Source organism: Stomoxys calcitrans, chromosome 3 (assembly GCF_963082655.1).
Source record: "Stomoxys calcitrans chromosome 3, idStoCalc2.1, whole genome shotgun sequence".
Classification (NCBI taxonomy): Eukaryota; Metazoa; Arthropoda; class Insecta; order Diptera; family Muscidae; genus Stomoxys; species Stomoxys calcitrans.
The window spans coordinates 185,552,823-185,574,142 of record NC_081554.1 but is presented as its reverse complement, the minus strand read 5'-3'; the positions used below and the strand labels follow the sequence as shown (position 1 = coordinate 185,574,142).

At 33.0% G+C, this 21,320-nt stretch overlaps 1 protein-coding gene across 5 annotated transcripts in view; it reads right to left on the bottom strand.

The window, feature by feature from the left end:
• Positions 1–21,320, bottom strand: part of LOC106088406 (serine-rich adhesin for platelets) — a 244,646-nt gene that overhangs the window by 77,945 nt on the left and 145,381 nt on the right. For all 5 annotated transcript variants that reach the window (XM_013253904.2, XM_013253906.2, XM_013253901.2 and 2 more), the window contains exon 3: positions 17,649–17,690. The gene's annotated coding sequence lies outside the window, so the exon portion shown is untranslated. The remainder of the gene's footprint in view (positions 1–17,648; positions 17,691–21,320) is intronic.

Sequence of the window (21,320 nt, the reverse complement as noted above, 5' to 3'; positions counted from 1 at the left end):
GGTATAAAAATCATCAGTATTCTTATTCTTGTTGTTGTACTAGCAGTTTGTTGTACACTGAGACGGCAGCCCTTGCCGATGAGAGGCTGCATTGGGCCAATCCATGGTTTTTCACCAGAACTTATTGGTGAAATGGCTCATAAACATGTTCTACAGCTTTTCATAAGTACTCATCCAAAATTTTATCGCTATATAAACCCAATCTCTCTTGTTTTGTGCTTTATCCACCACCACTGTGATTGATTTCCCTTGATATAAGAGAAAACAGCTGATTTCGCGTTGCACCATGGTCAAATTTTTTTGTGTTTATTTGTTTTTGTTTTATTCAATCACATTTAAATATTTATGAATAATGGCTTAAGGTTTGTGTGATAGTTTTTAACAATGAAAAACATAAAAAAAAATACTCAAAACTTTTTATTGTAATGTGGATTTGTGGGTTTTTGTTGTTGGTATGGTGATTGTCAAGTTTATCCACAGAATGGCAGTATAGCCAATCATATCCAACACAATAATAATGCCATGTATTGGCATTAGGTCGTGTATAAAAAAATAGGGTTGCCAACATAGAATTTTTTTATCAAATATGGAGAAAAGGTGAAATCAATTAAACTGGGGTGGATATGCATTTAAAAATTATATACAAAGAAATAAATGGTATAAAAAAAATAAAGCAAATTAAATTAAATAAAATAAAATAATATAAAATAAAACAAAATTAAATAAAATAAAAAAAATTAAATAATAAAAAATAAAATAATATAAAAAAAAAATAAAAATAAAATAAAACAAAATATAAATAAAATAAAACAAAATTAAATAAAATAAAAAAAAATAATTCACTGATTAAAGTGCCTTTTATTAGCTTAAGATTTTCTTTCGACAGATCGGTCTATTTGGCAGCTACATCTAAATAAGGTCTGTTGTTGACCATTCTCGGTTCAGTAGCCTAGCGCAACACAATGTTTAAAATTTCAGCGAAATCCAGTAATATTTTCCGATCTGCACCATATTCGGGTTGGATGTCCACAGGTCCAATAAAACTAAATGACGTTTAAAGATGTCTCATTGAAGATTCAAAAAGCTAGTTATCAAAGGCCTGGCTGCTCATAACAAGGTTCTGCAGACAAAAATCTGACCCGATCAGGAAACGTGATCACGAAGAGTCAAATATTTATAAGGGCGATAACAACCCACGCGGGAAAAAGGTTCTAACCACTGGAATTCAAATTTCTATAAGATTTGAACCAATATAGTGACATAAAATGAAAGAGGATTAAGGAATATGTTTCTTTCCGATCTTTAGATGGGCTGTAAACCGGCAAAACAAATTTTAGGATAAGTAGTATTTTTTCTGATTTGGTGCTAAGTTCTCCCAAAATAAAAATGTTCCTCATCAAATTCTACTATAAGTCACAGAACTACAAATGCGCTTCGATTATCCAAAAAAAAAGGCTTTTGAAAATGGATTTTTTTAAGCATTTTTAAGCTGGTGATCAAGACATACAGAGCTACGGGTCTCGTTCAGATCCACACTAATTATTAGTTTTATTTCAAAGCTACTACTTTGGATAGCACATTTTTAAAAGATCGCAGGTGCTTCCTGTGTCTATCCCAAATTGAGGGCTGAAAGTGTAATCTTCCACCAAATATATTTTTATTGTCATCCTATTATATCCAGATCGGCCATCGTATATTTTTTCATTCCTTTTTTGCATATCAATACCCTTCGGATATCAAAAAATTAAGTACCCTGTTTTCACCGGGGGGTCAAGCTCTACCATTTGTGAAAATTTCATGAAAATCGGTTCTGCCGCTTTTGAGTCTATACCGAACAGACAAACAAACCGCAACAATTTTATTTTTATTAAATGCATAAATAAATATATCATAATGTAGGGTCTTATATCTCTAATGTCTAAAAAAATTACTTCTATTTTGCCCTACAGCACTGAAACAGATTACGAACAAATATTCAGTAGTGGCAACACTGGACATCAATTGACAAGATTGATGCCTTGCATGTCCATAAAGAGATAAAGCGACAGAAAGATAGAGCGAGAGAGAGAGTGGGAGATTACAACAAACTACCTATGCATGGCGGCAACCGCAAAAGTCAATCAATGTCTCCATTTTCGTTAACCATTAGATTCATCTCACTTCCCATTTTAATGACGTAGCTGATATTGTGGCATAATTTTTCCAATAGTGTTTTTGCAGTAGTAGAGTAGTGCCAACAATCATAATATTTTATTAGGAATAATAATTTCCCCTCCCACATTTTTCATATTTAACACAAAAGCATGTATGAATATGTAACATTCCCATTAATAAAAAATGTCCTCTCCTTCTCTCTCTCTCTCTCTCTCTCTTTACAATTTTCTATCAAACTTAAGCCATGAGAGCATGGCAGGCTTAAGTTAATCGTTGTTCACGCTTTTTGAATTATAAGTTGTATGTACAATTATTAATGAATTAAGTTGTTGTGCTGTTTGTTTGGAATGGCAAACCTGTTTGTTTTACAGGGAAATAATACAAACACTGTTGTTGTTTTGTTATTAGAAAAACGAAATTTTTGTCAAGGTAAAGGTCAAGTCGTTCGTTGTATGTACATAGTCACACTTTACGTTCAACTCTCTTTTCCCCTTTTACTCCCTTGCTTACACTCTCCCATTATAGTTAGCAATAACAATGGCATGTGTCTGTTTATCTCATTAACAATGATTACACTGCACTTTTAATGCCAGATCTGTATAACAGAGCGTTGCCATAAGCAAAAAAAGAAATGTTGCCAACCACTTTTGGGTGGGGAAAGCAAAGTTATAGGAATCAAAAGGTTGAAAAAAAGGAATTAAAAAGAATACATGTACTTTTCGAACCATATATCTAGCAAAAATTAAAGCTGCTACAAACTGCTATGACCAGATGGCACGACTGGCTTACTATTCGGTTCATAGGTCCAAATTCCTTAACGCCAAAAAAATTTAGGTAAAATGCGGGTAAAAGATGAATATTGATGAAGTTTATCAATTTCAGTCAGAAACATGAATTTTACCTCGTTGTCACTAACAACACATATTTATGATGGTAAGGTATCGATATAGGTGCATTACCTGAAAAGCTTCCATACGCAATTCTTACCCAATTTGGCTGAAATTTTAAAAAATGATTTCTGACTAACTCCAACATTCGTGTCAAGTATGGTCAGAATCGGTCCACAACTAGGGAAAGCAATTCTTATCTATTTATTCCCCATCGTGCAAAAAATCTCCTCAAATGAGACCCATTGAGGATGCATTAGCACGCTTTTAATTGTTTACACTAATTTTGCATTGAAATTACTCCACTTGATTTTTTTTTATTTTTATTAATTTAATTGTATTTGCCAAATTTGGTTAGTTTTTCCTACCGAAGTGGCAACGCTACTCTCTCACCACCTGTCTGCCTGCCTGTGTTAGCCTGTTCTTCCCTTTGTCTTTCATTATTTGTTTTTGCTGTAGTTGTTGTTACTTTATCTTGGTATCAGCTGTTATGTTTGGCTGCTGTAACTGCTGCTGCCGGTGTGAATGTTTTTTTTTTTTTTTTTTTGGCTTTGATGTCCATTGTAGCAGACGTTTATTAATTCGATTTGAAGTAGAAGTACAAAATCCAATTGATGGCTGAGTTCATTTGCCGTTTGATGATTTGGACTGGCTTAAGTGCTCTGCTGCTGTCGCTGTTGGGGTAATCACCATTAAATAAAAGTGTTTTTCTTTATAAAAACCTTTAATATGTGTGAGGAATAAGACATAAAACTGGCTCGTAAGTACATATGTATGTTTGAAATTATTGGGGAGAACAAAAGGCCAATAAACAACTCGTACTTCTAATCCGAAGGGTCATTTCAGGTTAAGAGTACTTAATTTTAATGGCAAGTTTGAAAAAAAAAATTTGATTAAGTGTTGCTGTGAGAAATCTTTCAGCGATAAAATGTGATAACAAAAAAGAAAAAAATAAAAAAAAAATTAAAGAATACTTAAAAAAATATTAAAAAAAAATATAGAAAAATAATTTAAAAAAATTTAAACAAAATTTAAACGATTTTCATGAATTTTTTTTCATAAAATGAAATAGGGTACTGCACAATTTTGATAATTGTTGGGGGGGAGGACCCTCCCTATTTTCGAAAACGCCAGATCTCGGAGATACGGGCATCGATTTATACGATTTTTTGTATGCCACCTTATGGTACCTCTAAAACACGAAATTGGTATACAATTTTTGGGTCCAATAACCGGGGGGGACGTCCCATCCCAAAACCCACCAGGGCGGTCATGTTTACCGATTGGGACAATATTGGTATCAAATGAAAGGTATTTAAGAGTAGAGTACGAACTTAATATACAAATTTCGCCCAAAGTGTTCGGGGGGATCCCCCACCCCAAAAAAAACCCTCAACATGACTCTTTAACCGTTTTGGGCAATATGTTTATCAAATGAAAGGAATTTAAAAGTTGAATAAAAATCTGACATATAAGTTTATTTTTTGATTCTGAGGCGCCCACCCCATCAACTTTTACGCGATTTTGAGATTGTTTATAATAACTCGCAAACAGACATTTAGTATACTTATTTAAGATGGGATGTCTAAGGCCCCCGCCCCAACTCTAAAGCCCGCCAATTTTGAATATAGACTAAAAATTACAACATTAGACTCAAATGAAAGGCATTTGAGACTTGAGCACGAATCAGACACAGGGGGATTCACCTCACCCCCAAAAACACCCTTATACCGGACATATTCACCGACCATAGCAAATGTAAGAAATTTGGGAGTAGAACACCAATATGATATCCACATCGGGTCTGAATGAAATATCTGAATAGCCGTAACAGTACTACCAAACCGGACTTTTTTCCTGAACGTGCCAATAAAGGGCTCAGAAAAATAAGAGAGTGAAAGAAGGCACAGCGGAGCGGACCCTGTTCAGCTAGTCTTACGCATAAAAATCAATTTGTGTTTGTTTGTTCCATTTAGACTCAAAAACTGTTAAACCGGTTACCTTGAAATTTTCACAGATTGTGTAGGTTGGTCTGGAAGGACACATAGGCTATATAATTTTTTTATATCGGGAGGGGAGCGGACCCTCCCCCTTACCCCAAAAGTACTACCCAAAAATAAAAAGTGAACCGATCGGGACAATATGGGATTCAACTGAAAGGTATTCAGGAGTAGAGTACAATTTTCATAATAAAGATTGGGTCCAAGTAACTGAGGGGACGCCCCCGCCCAAAAACCCCTTAAAATGGGTTAATTTGACAATCATGACAATATGGGTCTCAAATGAAAGGTATTCGGGAGTAGATTACGAATACGATGAGGAAGGAGGAATCCAAATGTGGAATCAAGTTTCTGGGGGTCCACCCCTTCCCCGAAACACCCCCAAATAGGACTTTTTTACTGACCATGGCAATATGGGGCTTAAGTAAAAGGTATTTGGGTGTAGAATACGAATTTGGTATTCAAATGTGCAACCAAGTGTTTGGGGGGGCCGCCCCAAAAACACCACCAAAGAGGAAAAATTTATGACTAAAGCAATATGGGACCCAAATGAAAGTTATTTGGGAGTAAAACGCGAATCTGATATCAATATTCAATAGTGTCAATGGGGCCGCCCTCATAACACCACCTGAATAGGACGTATTTGCCGACCATTGCAATATGGGGCTCAATTAAGAGGTATTTTAGAGGAGAACACGAATCTGATAGATATTTTCAGAGCCAAGTCACTGAGTGGTCGCCAAAACAACCCCAAACCGAACATGTTTGCCATCTATGGAAATATGGGCTCAAATGAAAGGAAATTGGGAGTAGACCACGAATCTGAAGTCAACATTCGGAACAAACTGTCTAGGGGACGTTCAATCCCCATAACAAACCCCAAATAGGACGTACTTACTCGCCATGACAGTTTGGGTCTTAAAGAGAGTGGTGCTCGGTATTGATAATTTTTTAGGGCCCCTAAACCGGAAATATTTTTGCAATAAAGGGTTTAAATGAAAGGTATTTGAGATTAGAAAACAAATTTGATATCAAATTTCGAGGCCAATGGCAATAAGTTGTTTCAAAGAGTAAAAATTTTCGACCATGGCAATATTTGGCTCAAATGAAAGGTATTTTATAAAAGTTTCTATAAAACAAAAAAACTGATAAAAGTTTCTTGAAAAATAAAACTTTGACAAAAATTTCTATGGACATAAAATTTTGACAAAATTTTCCATAAAAATAAAATTAAAAAAAAAATCTAAAAAAAAATTAGTTTTCAATAAAAATAAAATTTTAAAAAAATTTTCAATAAAAACTGAAGTTCACTATATGTAAAATTTTAAAACAATTTCCTGTAAAAATAAATATTGGACAAAATTGTGCAAAGAAAAAATATTTTAAAAATTTTTTTGGACAGAAATAGAACACTGACAAAATTTTCTAAAGAAATAAAATTTTTACACAATTTTGTAGCATATTTTTAGGTGTTAATAAAAAAGGTTTACAATGCCACTGCATATTTTCCTATAGAATTAAATGTTGAAAAAATTTTACGTAAAGATAAATATTTGTTAAAATTTGCATAAAAATAAGTCTTATAAAATTTTTAAGCATACTTTTAGGTTCAAATAAATAGTTTTACATTGGCATAAATATTGCATAATTTTAAGATCATTAAACAATTTATTTTAAAGGAACCATTAACGATACTAAACCTTTTGCTACATTTTTCCCCACACTTAAATGCAATAGACAATTTAACACATCATTATTGTGTTGGCCCTTTTTTTTGGATTAAATGCGGTGCTTGAAAGAAAAACAGCGTTTAATGCCCTCAAGGGATCAACACTCTTTCCATCTTTGTTAACCTTCACCCTATTTCAACCTTTTAAGCTTTTTTCTTTCACACTCTTTTAAACAATTTCAAGAACTTTTCTTTCTCTATACATTTGGTATAAATTTGTTTTAATATCTTTGGACAACTAAATAACCTCTAGTGGATGCACTTATAATCCCAGCATTACCAAGAAAAGTGCATGGTGTGCTGGGTGTGAACTTTTATCCAGTAACCATAGAAGATGGCAATGAAAGCTTGTTGCCATGGGAGGTTTTCAGCCATTTCCCCCCCTTGTAATAGATGTTACTAATGCTTGCTTTACCATTTACTTTATACTATGAACTTTTGGAGAAGTTTTTAAGCTGTAAAACCAGTAGCCCCTAGAGGTGGTTTTCTATGTTCGTATATCTTCCTTATGTACATTCAACCAAAAATGTGTTCCCCTCTAAGCATCTCTAATGACCTTGGCAAGTCAAGTGTTAAGTTGGCATTTGCCAAATGAAGTAAGTCTCTGGCCTGAAGTACCATATTTAAGGAAAATATTTACTAACTATACTTGCCTCAGTACATGTCTAATGGATCTCCAAAGATTAATTTTGCCAGCACAACTCTGTGGCAAGTAATAAGATTCATGGCTATGCTAGGGTACAAAAGGAAAAAGTTGTTTCCGTTTACCATCAAAAGTTTTCACACATGAGACAAAGTTGTAGAAGGAGAAAAATCAACGACTTAAAGTTTGAAGAAAATTTCACATGGGATACGAGAGGTGTATAGAAATGGGGAGGAAAGATCTGTCTTAAAAAAATATCTCCTCAAAAGGAAATACCCCAAGAGGGCCGATTGGGGTATTTCAGCTTCAGAAAACACTTCTACAAAAAGGTGTGGCTGTGCTTTAGGACGGTAAGACTTGACTATAAAGGGGAAGTACATATGGACTGAGGTTGAATCGTCCAGCTGCCGTATGAGAAAAGTCTCCCCTTAGTTTCCTTGTACAATGTTTGGATAAAACGATAAAATCCGAATACAAATCTTGGCAGCTCTATTAAAAGGCACTATCATCAACCTAGAAGTTCTTTACTACAGTTTTTTTTTTTTCATTTTTACCTTTTCATATCACTCCTATTCCCTTTGTTGCCTTGCCAGTTTTTCAATTTCGTCAACTAGCCCTGAACATCTCGTGTTGCAGGGGATTTTAAGTAGAAAAGTTTCATTACATTGGCACTACTTTATTTCATCTTTAATTTTCTCAACATGGTTTATTTTATGATTCAGTGGAAGACATTGCCACAGAGTTGGTTGAGCTGCAACAGCAGCCGCAGCAGCAACAATGAACAAAGACTCAGGGATCATGGATGAAGAAATGTGAAAATACACAAAGAAAAATGAAAGTGTATAACTCGTTGCAAGTCCAAACCCCTCCATCCAACCACCCACAAAAAAAAAAACAATTGTTAGAATCTGGTGGGTGGTTAAGGGGCCATGCAAGACAATGACTGACAGCCTCATTGGGTGTTTGTTTGCCACTCAAGTGTGGGAGAGTTATGTGGCAGCTGCTGCAGCAGAAGCGCTGTTGCTGCAATTGCACGCGATGCAACACACATACAGCCACATAATAACAACCCAATAGAATCAGTTATAAATAAAGAGTCAGCGATTTCTCTCCGTTGGCACATCAGTCAGTCAGTTACCCAAGTGAGGTATAATAAAAAGTGGCAAAGACTTGTAAGTATAACATTGCCATAAAACAAGTCATAGCTTGCAGAGAAATAGAAAGAATAGAATAGCTTGAATAGTGATGTAATTTTACATTTTGTGAAAAGAATTAATAATGAAACTATTCTGTATTGTGTGTTGATGCAACAGACAAATGATCATCATGCATAAGCTTTTGTTTTAGCTGAATGCATAAAAATTTAATTTAGTAATAGCTGAGTAGAGCATACTTTTAGTGAAATTCAAAAGAAAGAATTAAGGCAAGTAACAGCCTGAAAATAGGCAACATTTTATAACAGAATTAATAACAAAAGGCCTAAAAGTAGGAAATATATATAGGAAACATTTTATACATTACAAGTAAAGGTGAGCTAAGTTCGGCCGGGCCGAATCTTGGTTATCCACCACCATGGATACCGCTAAAAATTTACCCTTATTAACTGAGTATGTATTTGAAGAAGCCAAATCGATATATCGGTACTTAGCGTGCCTATCTCCTTATTGCCAATTTAGGCTTCTAGGGGATCAAGAAGTCAAATCCACGGATCGGTTTATAGGGAGGCTATATCTGTTTATAGACAGATTCGGAACATACTTGGCATGGATATTGGAAGTCATAACTCGAGCCTTTGTTCCAAATTTCAACCTAATCGGCTGAAAATTGAGGCTTCTAAGGGCTCAACAAGTCAAATCCGGGAATCGGTTTATATGGGGCTTTATTGAATATTGATTTTCAAAAACAATAATATCAGTTTTTAACAATTGTTTTCATGACCTCGGGCCGAACAAACCAAAAAATTATTTGTTGTTTTTCTTAAAAGTATTCAGTAAATATTTGCTATTTATCCCAAAAGTATGCACTACATTTCAATAATGCTAAATGTTTAAATTGTTTTTCTTGCGCAAATATTCATCAAAAATAACCATAACCCTGAATTAAAGCACCGCTTATTGTTGCTTATATCAAATGTTTACCGCTAAAAACCGTTTTAATTCCTTCGTTAGGTGTCGAACCTAGGCGTTCAGCATCAAAGGAGACTCGAGCCTCTATGTATTTCCCTTGGTGACCTTTCGAATGCGTTGTTATACAATTATTTTAAAAATTCTCGCTCCCTAAGGTATACTACAAAAATATAAAGTTTTTTTTGTACTTAACCCCAAAGCGTGCTATATATTTTTTTTCTTGTCTACTATTTCAAGTAAGCCACAAAATATTTATCGATTTTCTTAAAACTATGCAGCAAAATTAGGCTCAAGAAGAAAAATCGGGGGATATGTTTATATGGGAGCTGTATCAAGCTGTTGATCGATTCAGACCATATTAGACACCTATGTTGAAGGTCATGAGAGAAGACGTTGCACAAAATTTCAGCCAAATCGGATGACAATTGCGCCCTCTAGAGGTTCAAGAAGTCGAGATCCCAGATCGGTTTATATGGCAGCTATATCAGGTTGCGCCATACTTAGCACAGCACATGGCTAGATCGACTTAAAATGACATCACAATCAAGAATATTTATACTTTATGAGGTCTCAGACGCATATTTCGAGGTATTACAAACAGAATGACGAAATTAGTATACCCCCATCCTATGGTGAAGGGCACAAAAAGCGGATATTTGGGCCTGCATATATTGACCTCGGTGGACTGTAGGTTGTATAGTTATACAAATATTTAAAAAAGTACCGCTCCTCAAGGTATGCTCCAAAATAATTAATTATTTTGTATTTACCTAAAGCATGCCACAAAAAATAGTTTGTTTTTCGTACCTACTCCTTAAAGTATGCTACAAGATTTTTTTTGTTATATATCCCCAAAGTATGCCCGCAATTTTGATGATTAAATAAATTGAAATTGTTTTCCTTGTGCAATTTTTAATGAAACTATTCACATAGCACCATAAAATCCCCACTTATTCTTGTATATTTAATATTTTCAATTAAACCTCTACTTAGTTATCCAACAATGAATGTTCAGGGAGTCCCCCGTTCAAATTGTGTAGGAATATTAAAAGTCATTTGCTTTGGTGAATGTTCATGGCAGCTGATTAAATTGTTTTATCTCTTATTTTCTTTGCAACTTCTTTGGTTTTTACCGCCATAATTCCTGCTTATGTTTTTATAATGAAATTTTCTCAGAAGCAAAATCAGATATTTTTTCATCAAAAAGCTAAGAAATACAAGAAAAGGGAACCATTTCACATTGTGTGTATGTGTGGTGTTTTGGAGGGATATGTCACATATCTCTCATTATTATCTGCCTCAATGGTAATAAACATATTTTTTCATTGTCTTTAGTACATGCACCATTAACCCAATAATGTGATGGTGCTGAAGTAAAACTTTGGCCTTTGCCTACCTCCCTTCTTCATACACAATTGAAATAAGCTGTGCTTAAGGCATGTACATATGGATTTTGGTTGTGAGTTGGGCATGTGTTTTGTGTTATTTCCTTTTTCCCTGAATTATTGTTTTGAGATTTCGTTAAATATGTTTCTTAAATATAAAGATATGTGAAAGAAATTATTATAGAAAGACCATAATTGACTAAAGTTTATGGAAACCCAATGAAAAAAAGGGCAATTATGGGGTTTACCAAGCTGTAAGTTGTCCATTTGCCCCAGGGGTTTTTAATATCTGTATTATGCATTCCGCTTTTGCCATACGTTTCATGCAAATCCATAGATTATGGGCATTTTTTTCTTTTAAAAAGGGGTACCAGTTTTTGTTGTTGTGGTTGTTGTCTTTGTGTTGTGTATTAAATTGCAAATACTTCAAAGTCAATTTAGGTTGAACGTTTCCAATTTTGCCATGGATGGCTTACAATTCTTTAAAATGTAGCATATGGTCAACATGTGGAATTTTAAATTGTGGGAATTTGGTTGGCATTAACATTTTTTTATGAGGCTTAAGTGAAATAAATAAACTTTTGTGGATATTTTCCCTTTTTTTTGGTTCATGGGGGCTACGCATCAACGAAACAGTTAGGAGGAATTATAGGAAATATTCTTTTAATTATTGAATATATTTTGTTTGGTTTTTTTCCTATTGAGAGAACGAAAATGAGAAAAGAAGAGCAAATTTTAACATTTTGAAATTGAAATAACCTCCACCCGTGAAAGAGCTTTTAAAGTGCTGTCAATCTGTTTGTAACATACTGAAATACTGTTCTGCGACGTATGGCATTTTGAGTCTATCTAGCAATAACCGCACATGAGAGAGATGCGCCAGTAAAGTAAGTTTAATGAATTTGAAATTACGTTATCAACCTTACGTTATAACAATAGGCACTAAAAAATCATTTAAAAGTTATTTTATTTTGTTTTGCGTTACGATAAGTTACCACTAATCAGGTTATTTTTCAGAAATTAGAATCTAACCAAAATATATCTTATAGCCTAAAGATTTTTCTAAGCGCAACATGGTATGTGCCACGATTAAATAGCTATTTTTGTAAATCAGAGGCTAAACATATCAAATGTTATAGCCATAAAATTTTCTAAGTGCATATTTGGCTGTGTTCCGATACGTAGGGACTAATTAGGTTATCTTCCCAAAACCAGAGTCTTATTATAGCATATATTAAACCTAAATATTCTTCTTAGTGTGTGTGTGGTTACGTATTACGATACGTTGCCACTAATTAGGTTCAAATTTAAAAATCAAAATATTGTAACAAATTTATATGGCCACCATTATGAAAGGGATTATATACAAGGGACCATAGCCACCAGAAATTCAATTATTTTTTTTTTTTGGGTCACGATACGTTCCCCCTTATCAGGTTGTCTTCAAAAAACTATAAAACATAAGAAGCCTAAAGATTCTTTTAAGAGTTTGCGCTATTACTTATTACGATACGTGGCCACTAACTAGGTATAAATGTTGAAATCAAATATTGTAACAAATTTATATGGCACCAGAACATAGGCACCATAAATTCATTTTTTTGCGTTACCATACGTTGCTGCTAACCAGGTTACCTTCCAGAAACTAGGGACTAACCATAGCACATCTTATAGCCAAAATATTGCTCTGGGTATATTTGGTTATGTAACGCGATACGTTGACATTAATTATGTTATGTTCCACAGATTAGAATCATATCAAAGCATATCTTATAGTCTAAAGACTCTTCCAAGTATATGTGTGGTTATATGTTACGACACGTTGCCACTAATTGGTTATCTTCCAGAAAGCAGAGTCTTATTTTAAAACATAAGAAGCCTAAAGATTATTCTGAGTGTGTGTGTAATTACGTATTACGATACGTTGCCACTAACTAGGTTAACATTTTGAAATCAAAATATTTTAACAAATTAATATAGGCACTAGAAATTCAATCATTTTTTGCGTGACGATACGTTGAACCTTATCAGGTTGTCTTTTAGAAACTAGCGACTAACCATGGCACATCTTATAACTAAAAGATTGCTCTGAGTGTATGTGGTTACGTACTGCGATACGTTGCCACTAATTATGTTATCTTCCACAGATCACAGTAAAATCAATCTGTGTGAGGTTGTGTTATGATACTTTGCCTCTATAGCATATATTATAACACAAACATTTCTCTAAGCGAATGTGTTGTCAAGCGTTACCGTACGTTGCCACTAATTAGGTTACATTTTTGAAATCAAAATATTGGAACAGATATATATGCGCACCATCAAAAAAAGGGGATTCTATGCACCACCATAGGCACCAAAAAATCAAATAATTTCTTTTGTACATTACGATACGTTTCCACTAATCAGGCTGTCTTTCAGAAACCAGAGGCTTACCATATCATATTTTAAGCCAAAAAATTTTCAGTACACTTTTGGCTAGGTCTTATGATATGTTTCAGAGCGCACATCAAGCCGATTACTGACTTACAGCGGTCAAAAAAAGTATTCATCATTCAATGTTTTTTTTTTAATAAGCCTACAAAAGACAATTGGAATAAAAACATATTAAACTAATGATGCAGTAGTGCTTGTGTGATATATATGCACACAATTTCATTGTTTTTAAAGAAAAAAATAGTATTTATTGGAACAAAAAGGGCCATTTTACAGCTGAACACAAAAAATTAAACAAAAAACGTATTCATCATTGCAAAAAAAAACAAAAAAATAAATAACATAATTTAAAAAAATTAATACTTTGTTATTCGACCACCGCGTCTTATAACTTCTTTTAAACGGTTTGACATCGATTGGACTAATTTAGCTGTTATATTTTGGTCTATATTAGTCCATTCCTCCATTATCACCTGTTGCATTTGACTCTTGCTCGAAAAATTGCGCGTTCTCAATTTGCGTTCGAGATGTTCCCAAAGATGTTCAATTGGGTTCAAGTCGGGACTTTGAGGAGGAGTTTTAATGACTTTGGGGCAGTTATACAGCATCCACATCTTGGTATTTAAAGCAGAATGTTTGGGGTCATTATCTTGATAATATTGAAAGTTATTACCAAGCCCAAGTTTTACAGCACTATCTTTTAAATTCCTCTTTAAAATGTCAATGTAATACTTATGATCCATTACTCCATTAATAATTTCAAGATTTCCCGCTCCTGAAGCCGCCATACACCCCCAAACCATTAAACCACCTCCACCATGTTTTACAGTAGCAACTGTGTTTCGTTCTTCAAGCTCTGTATTTGGTTTTCTGTACACTATGACCTTTCCATCGCACCCAAAAAGATTAAACTTGCTCTCGTCTGCAAAAGTGACTGTTTTCCAAAATTATTCGGGCTGTTTTACATACATTTTTGCGAAGTTTAGCCTTTTCACTCGGTTTATTTTATTTATAAAGGGCTTCTTACGTGCAGTTCTTCCTCTGTAACTATGCCTTTTGAGTGTATTTCGAATTGTTTGTGTAGTAACTTCCTTCCCTAAATATTCCATAGTGTTTTTACGAAGTATGGTCGCATTTGTCTTCGGAGTTTTCTGAACTTGCCGCACTAGCCAACGCACATCTCCAACTGAAAGTGCTTTTGGTCGACCAGATCTTGGTTTATTGTCAACAGTTTTCGTTTCTGTCCACTTTCTGATGATGGATTGTATAGTAGATCGTGGTCTATTTAATATTTCACTGATAGTTTTTTGAGTTAAACCATTCCTGTGGTGTTTTATTATCAAAACTTTTACCTCATCAGAAACCTCGTTTTGCTTACAACCCATTTTGACAAAAACTATATTTTCAATGAAATTAAATATTTGCTGTCAAGGGCAAAGCCTTCTTTACTAAATAAAACAGAAAAGGGGGATTCCCAAATAATATTTGAATTTGACTTTGATGATAGCACATCAATGATGAATACTTTTTTTGTTCTGTTTTTGGTGTTATTATATAAAATTGCATTTTTTGCGCTAATTAAATTTATTTTTTGAATTTATTTTAAAACATATTACGAAAAATAAACTATTGCATAAAACTGCATTATTTGTTTACTTTAAATTTTCTTCAATTACCCAAAATAAGTGAATTTATTATCAATTTTGCTAATGATGAATACTTTTTTTGACCGCTGTAGGTGTATGTATGTCCGCAGTAGCGTAGGGGCAGATTACACCCTCTTTTTAACCTAACCTACGATAGGTTGTTACTAATCTATATATATAAAAGAGTGGCGTGACTGACTGATTACTGACTGAATGATCATCGCCCAGCCCACAGGTTTAAAGCTTTTGTGTGCTTGTATTGATGCGTGTGCTGGGGTTAAAAAAAAAATTGCAGTCAAAATGTTAATGTTCTTGAAAAGTGTCAACGATGATCTTCATATTTGTTCCTCATACTCATGCACGAATATATTTGTTCCTTATACTCATGCACGAATGTTGGTCTTAGGTCCGGGATAAGGCGGGATTTGGTGTATTCGTACTTTTAGGTACTAAAATGTACGAAATGGTAAATATTTGCTTAGCGCTAACGGAAAGGGCAAGGATTATATCTTGGGCTCAAAATAAGTTTGTTAAAAACAATTTTGGAAAATCGTACCTGAAGTACGAGAAATAGTACTTTGAGTACCGCAATTAGTACTTTTTGGTACTTTATTTGTAAATTGAACTTGATTTCTGAATTTTGGAACTTGGGTACACTACGGCAAACTTAATTGGGTGACTATAAGAGTTTTTAAAAATGTTTACAATTAGGTACTAATAATAAAAGTACCAAAAAGGTACGAAATGGGTGAACTTTGCACAGGGCGATCTGATGCAAAAGGATAAAAGGGTGAAAAGAAAAAATGCAAAAATTGGTAACGGAAGAAAACGTACGTTTAGTACCGCAATTGGTACCATTTGGTACTTTCTTCACAGATGGACCTAGAGGTTTGAAATATGGCATGCAGGTACAACTAGGAATAATATGATAAGTGGCTATGATCTTCTTATAATTCGTACAATTTGGTACCAATATTGGTATCATTTGGTACATTCTTTACACCTGGAGCTAGAAGTCTGATTTTGGCAGGTAGGTAAAATTTATGATTTTTTTTACAATTCGTACATTTTGGTACCACAATTGGTACCATTTGGTACTTTCTTTACATATGTAGCTAGAGGTCTGAAATTTGGCATGTAGGTAAAACATAGAAAGATATGATGGAAGACTAAATGATTTTTTCACAATTCGAACTTTTTGGTACCAACATTGGTACTATTTGATACTTTCTTTATAGATGGAGCTACAGGTACGAAATATGGCATGTAGGTACAACTAAGAAATAAATGATGGATGACTAAATGATCTATTCAAAATTCGTACATTTTGGTACAAAAATTGGCATAATTTTGTACTTTCTGTTCGGATGAAGCTTGAGGTCTGAAATTTGGCATGTAGGTGTAACAAGAATAAAATGATCGCTATGATCTTTTTACAATTTGGTACTAATATTGGTACCATTTGATACTTTCTGTTCAGATGGAGCTTGAGGTCTGAAATCATGCATGTAGGTGCAACTGAGAATTATATGATTGGTGGCTAACGTCTATTCACTATTCGCACATTTTGGTACCAAAATTGGTACCATTTGGTACTTTCTTTTTAGATGGAGCTTATGCAGGTACAACAAGCAAAAATATAATGGATAACTAAATAATCTATTCACAACTCCACTACTGTCTTTTCAGATGGAGCAAGACGTCTACCCAAAGCATATCTTATAGCCAAAAGATTCTTGTGTGGTTATGTGTAATAAGCGTGCAACGGCCTTCAAATAATTTGCCTCAATTTTAGACATCAGATTAATATTCTACTCCAAAATAGATTTCATTTGAAACGTATATTGTTTGGTTTGGTTGACATGTCCGCTCGAAGAGGTATTTGGGTGGGGCGCTCCCCTGGTAAGTTTTCACAAAAATTAGAAGCTAGACACAAGTGTTACTATGAGGAATAAATAGAAATAAAAAAAATCGCAGTTATCGCTGCACCTATTATCGGGACCTGCAGTTTTTGAAAACTGGGATATGGAGGCCACCGGGTTGGTTATCTCCTCTAAATGCTGGAAACATTTGTGAGGTTTTATGCCATGTAAAAACTTCTCTCAAAAGAGGTGTCGCTATGCGGCGAGCCGTTGAATCGGACCGCACTCATTTATAAGTGAGAAGTTTGACCCTGTTCTTTAGTGGAATGTTCATGGGCAAAATTTGCCACTTCGAATTTTTAGTATTTAAAGCATAATTTCAGGTGTTGTGACAAAAATTTTATTTAAAGCATACTTTCAGGTGTTGTAACAAAACTTCGTTGCATATTTTTGATATTAGCATTTCCTTAAACATGATTGCATACTTTTAGGCTTGCTAAACTGAATTTATTAACTTTTTGACAATTTTGGAATGTTATAAACCAATTTTTACCTTTTTTAAGCTTTAAATTTTATATTTTCCTTAATATATTTGTCAAAATTCTATTTGCTTTATTCTCTTAGGAAAATTGTCTTAAAAATATATAGGCTTACACTTAATTCCCAAACAAAGCTATACGCTAAAAGCAAAGACGAAAAGAAATTTCCTCAAGCAGAACACAGACATAAACACAGAAAATGTTTATGTAGGCATTTTACATTTACATCCGTAACACTTACCATTTTTTTATGGTTGAGGGAAATTTTTCGACTGCCACGTGCCTGAAAATATACAAAAGGAAGTTGATTTGTTGTTAATAATGCTGTTCTTACATATTTCCGCAATTTGTTAGAAAACAGTCTTAAAAAAAATATAGGCACAGCTATTGAGAGATAGAGAGCAATAAAGTGGTAGTGAGAGCAAGCATACAAATGACATGTAATTAGAAGGCATTAAAAACAAGATATGGTTTCTAAAATTGTGTTAACATAAAATATATGATTCCCTGTGTCACAAGGCCAACGGAAAATATGATTTATTGGGCCAAAAACCCTGGGCCTCCTAAAAGTAGGCAAAGCTTATGAGCCCCTAATGAAGTGTCTATGTGCTAGGCAATGGATTTTGTGCGTGCTGACACAACAGCCTAAATATAGGAGACAGACAGACGTTGGCAGCACAAGTAATTTAAAGGGATTTGATGTTAAGAGTTTGATATTAAAAAAAGGTGTAGAGGGAAGGGAAAACAGACATTGTCAGGTGAAGGGTGGTCACATACCGATGACCCAAATAAAGTGGCAGGTGATTTTATTGGTCAAACTTCTAAGTATGCCATTAAGGGTTCATAGGCACATTGCTCCCAAATCATGGTGGACAAATAGATTGAAGAAGAGTTTCGCTTAAATTGCGACATTACCTACAATTCAAATTGCAGTCTCATAAACATTTTTTTACACAGGATCTCGAGCTAAATTATTGTTAAAAAAAAACAAAGCATTTACATTTTTGTTGATTTTTTTTTTAAATTATTATTAAATTTTTAATTATTGATTTTTGCATTTTTTTTTAATCTCGATTTTTTTTAAATTTTGTTTTATTTTTTTTTTTGAGGTCTTTCCCATAAACACGTTTTGTTTCAAAGATAATATGATAATATAATAAATAATGAAAAATAAAAAATTAAAAAAGAACCCCTGCTATTGTGGATAATAGCGCTTGTGTTTTGTTGATGATGTATTTACATGACAATAATTAAATAATTTATTTAAAGATATATAATAAAATGCACGCCATAGTGAACTTTGTCATAATGATATTTTTAGAGGAGAAAGCATCAGAAACAGAAATTTTTATGACAATCTTATAAATTATAGCCCTAGTGTAGTGTAGTCAGTAGTCTCTAGCCAATGTCTGTCCATTGGTTTGGCCTCTTATCAGTAGCCGAGCATCATGAATTGTGGCTGTCAATGTTTTTGTTGGTATTTCTGTTTGTTTTTATTATTAGGCTTAGGGCCTAAAAGGCATAAGGCTAAAGATTTTTCTTTACATTTTCTTTTTAAGGGATAATACCACAACTTTATCTTAATTTTAGCAAAGGGGAATAAGAAGACGCCTTTTTTCTTTCAAAGATATTGTTTTATTTCAGCTGTGATTATTGTTTTTTTTTCTCCTCTGTCTACCATTTCGTCTGCCTTTTAGTCAATGGAAGAATTTTTGACGCCTTACATTTTTTTGTGATTTCCAATATTAAGTTCTATAGCAGGCATGACATATGCCCATCCATATTTTTATATTCAGCAATAAAAACCTAAACTTTTTTGGGTGGAGTAAATTGGAATGAAGGAAGTAGCCATAAAGTTAGAAACATCAGCATTGTCAAAAGCATTAAAAACGTTGGAGATGTCATTTACTGCGTACATCAATGAGGCGTTTTTAAAAGTTCGTAATGCTATTTATATTTAATTTGATTTTAAAATGAAGGTTTTTGCGAGAATTTAGGACCTGGACAGCAGGTAACACATATTGAAATCGAAAAAAGAAAAGTTCGTAAAAATTGTATTTCTCTAGAAAATTTTGTCAAAATTTTATTTCTCTAGAAAATTTTGTCAAAATTTTATTTTTATAGAAAATTTTGTCAAAATTTTATTTTTGTAGAAAATTTTGTCAAAATTTTATTTCTATAGAAAATTTTGTCAAAATTTTATTTCTATAGAAAATTTTGTCAAAATTTTATTTTTATAGAAAATTTTGTCGAAATTTTATTTTTATAGAAAATTTTGTCAAAATTTTATTTCTATGGAAAATTTTATCAAAATTTTATTTCTATAGAAAATTTTGTCAAAATTTTATTTTTATAGAAAATTTTGTCAAAATTTTATTTCTATAGAAAATTTTGTCAAAATTTTATTTCTATAGAAAATTTTGTCAAAATTTTATTTCTATAGAAAATTTTGTCAAAATTTTATTTCTATAGAAAATTTTGTCAAAATTTTATTTCTATAGAAAATTTTGTCAAAATTTTATTTCTATAGAAAATTTTGTCAAAATTTTATTTCTATAGAAAATTTTGTCAAAATTTTATTTCTATAGAAAATTTTGTCAAAATTTTATTTCTATAGAAAATTTTGTCAAAATTTTATTTCTATAGAAAATTTTGTCAAAATTTTATTTCTATAGAAAATTTTGTCAAAATTTTATTTCTATAGAAAATTTTGTCAAAATTTTATTTCTATAGATAATTTTGTCAAAATTTTATTTCTATAGAAAATTTTGTCAAAATTTTATTTCTATAGAAAATTTTGTCAAAATTTTAATTCTATAGAAAATTTTGTCAAAATTTTAATTCTATAGAAAATTTTGTCAAAATTTTAATTCTATAGAAAATTTTGTCAAATTTTTATTTTTATAGAAAATTTTGTCAAAATTTTATTTTTATAGAAAATTTTGTCAACATTTTATTTTTATAGAAAATTTTGTCAACATTTTATTTTTATAGAAAATTTTGTTAGAAAATTTTTTTTATTTTTATAGAAAATTTTGTCAAAATTTTATTTTTATAGAAAATTTTGTCAAAATTTTATTTTTATAGAAAATTTTGTCAAAACTTTATTTTTATAGAAAATTTTTAGAAAATATTTTTATTTCTATAAAAAATTTTGTTAAAATTTTATTTTTTGAGAAAATTTTGTCAAAATTTTATTTTTATAGAAAATTTTTTTTTTGGGGAGTGGGGTGGTCCCCCAAGCACTTAGCCCTAAAAAAATTATACAAGCAGCGTGATCTATTCTCATATATCTATACATCATTTATTTGAACCCCATATTGCCAATGGCCTCGAAATTGGATATCAAATTCGTTTTCTAATCTCAAATACCTTTCATTGAAACCCCATATTGCAAAAGTCAACAAATATGTCCGTTTGAGGTATGGGCCCAAAACCCTATCAATATCGAGCACCACTGTCTGGAAGACCCAAATTGTCTTGATGAGCATGTACGTCCTATTTGGGGGTTGTTATGGTGGTGGGACGTCCCATAGACCGTTGGTCCCGAATGTTGATATCAGATTCGTGGTCTTTTCCCAATTACCTTTCATTTGAGGCCCATATCTCCATAGTCGGCAAATATGACCGGGGGTGTTTTGGGGGATAGGGAGGCCACTCAGTGACTTGGCCTTGAAAATATATATCAGATTCCTGTTCTACTCTAAAATACCTGTTGAGTCCCATATTGCAATGGTCAACAAATACTTCCTATTTGGGTGTTGTTATAAGGGTGAGGTGGCCCCATAGACACTTTTTCCCAAATATTGATATCAGATTCATGCTTTACTCCCAAAGACCTCTTATTTGAGCCCCATATTGCTATGGTCGTTAATTTGTCCCCTTTAGGGGGATGTTTTTGGGAGGACGGCCC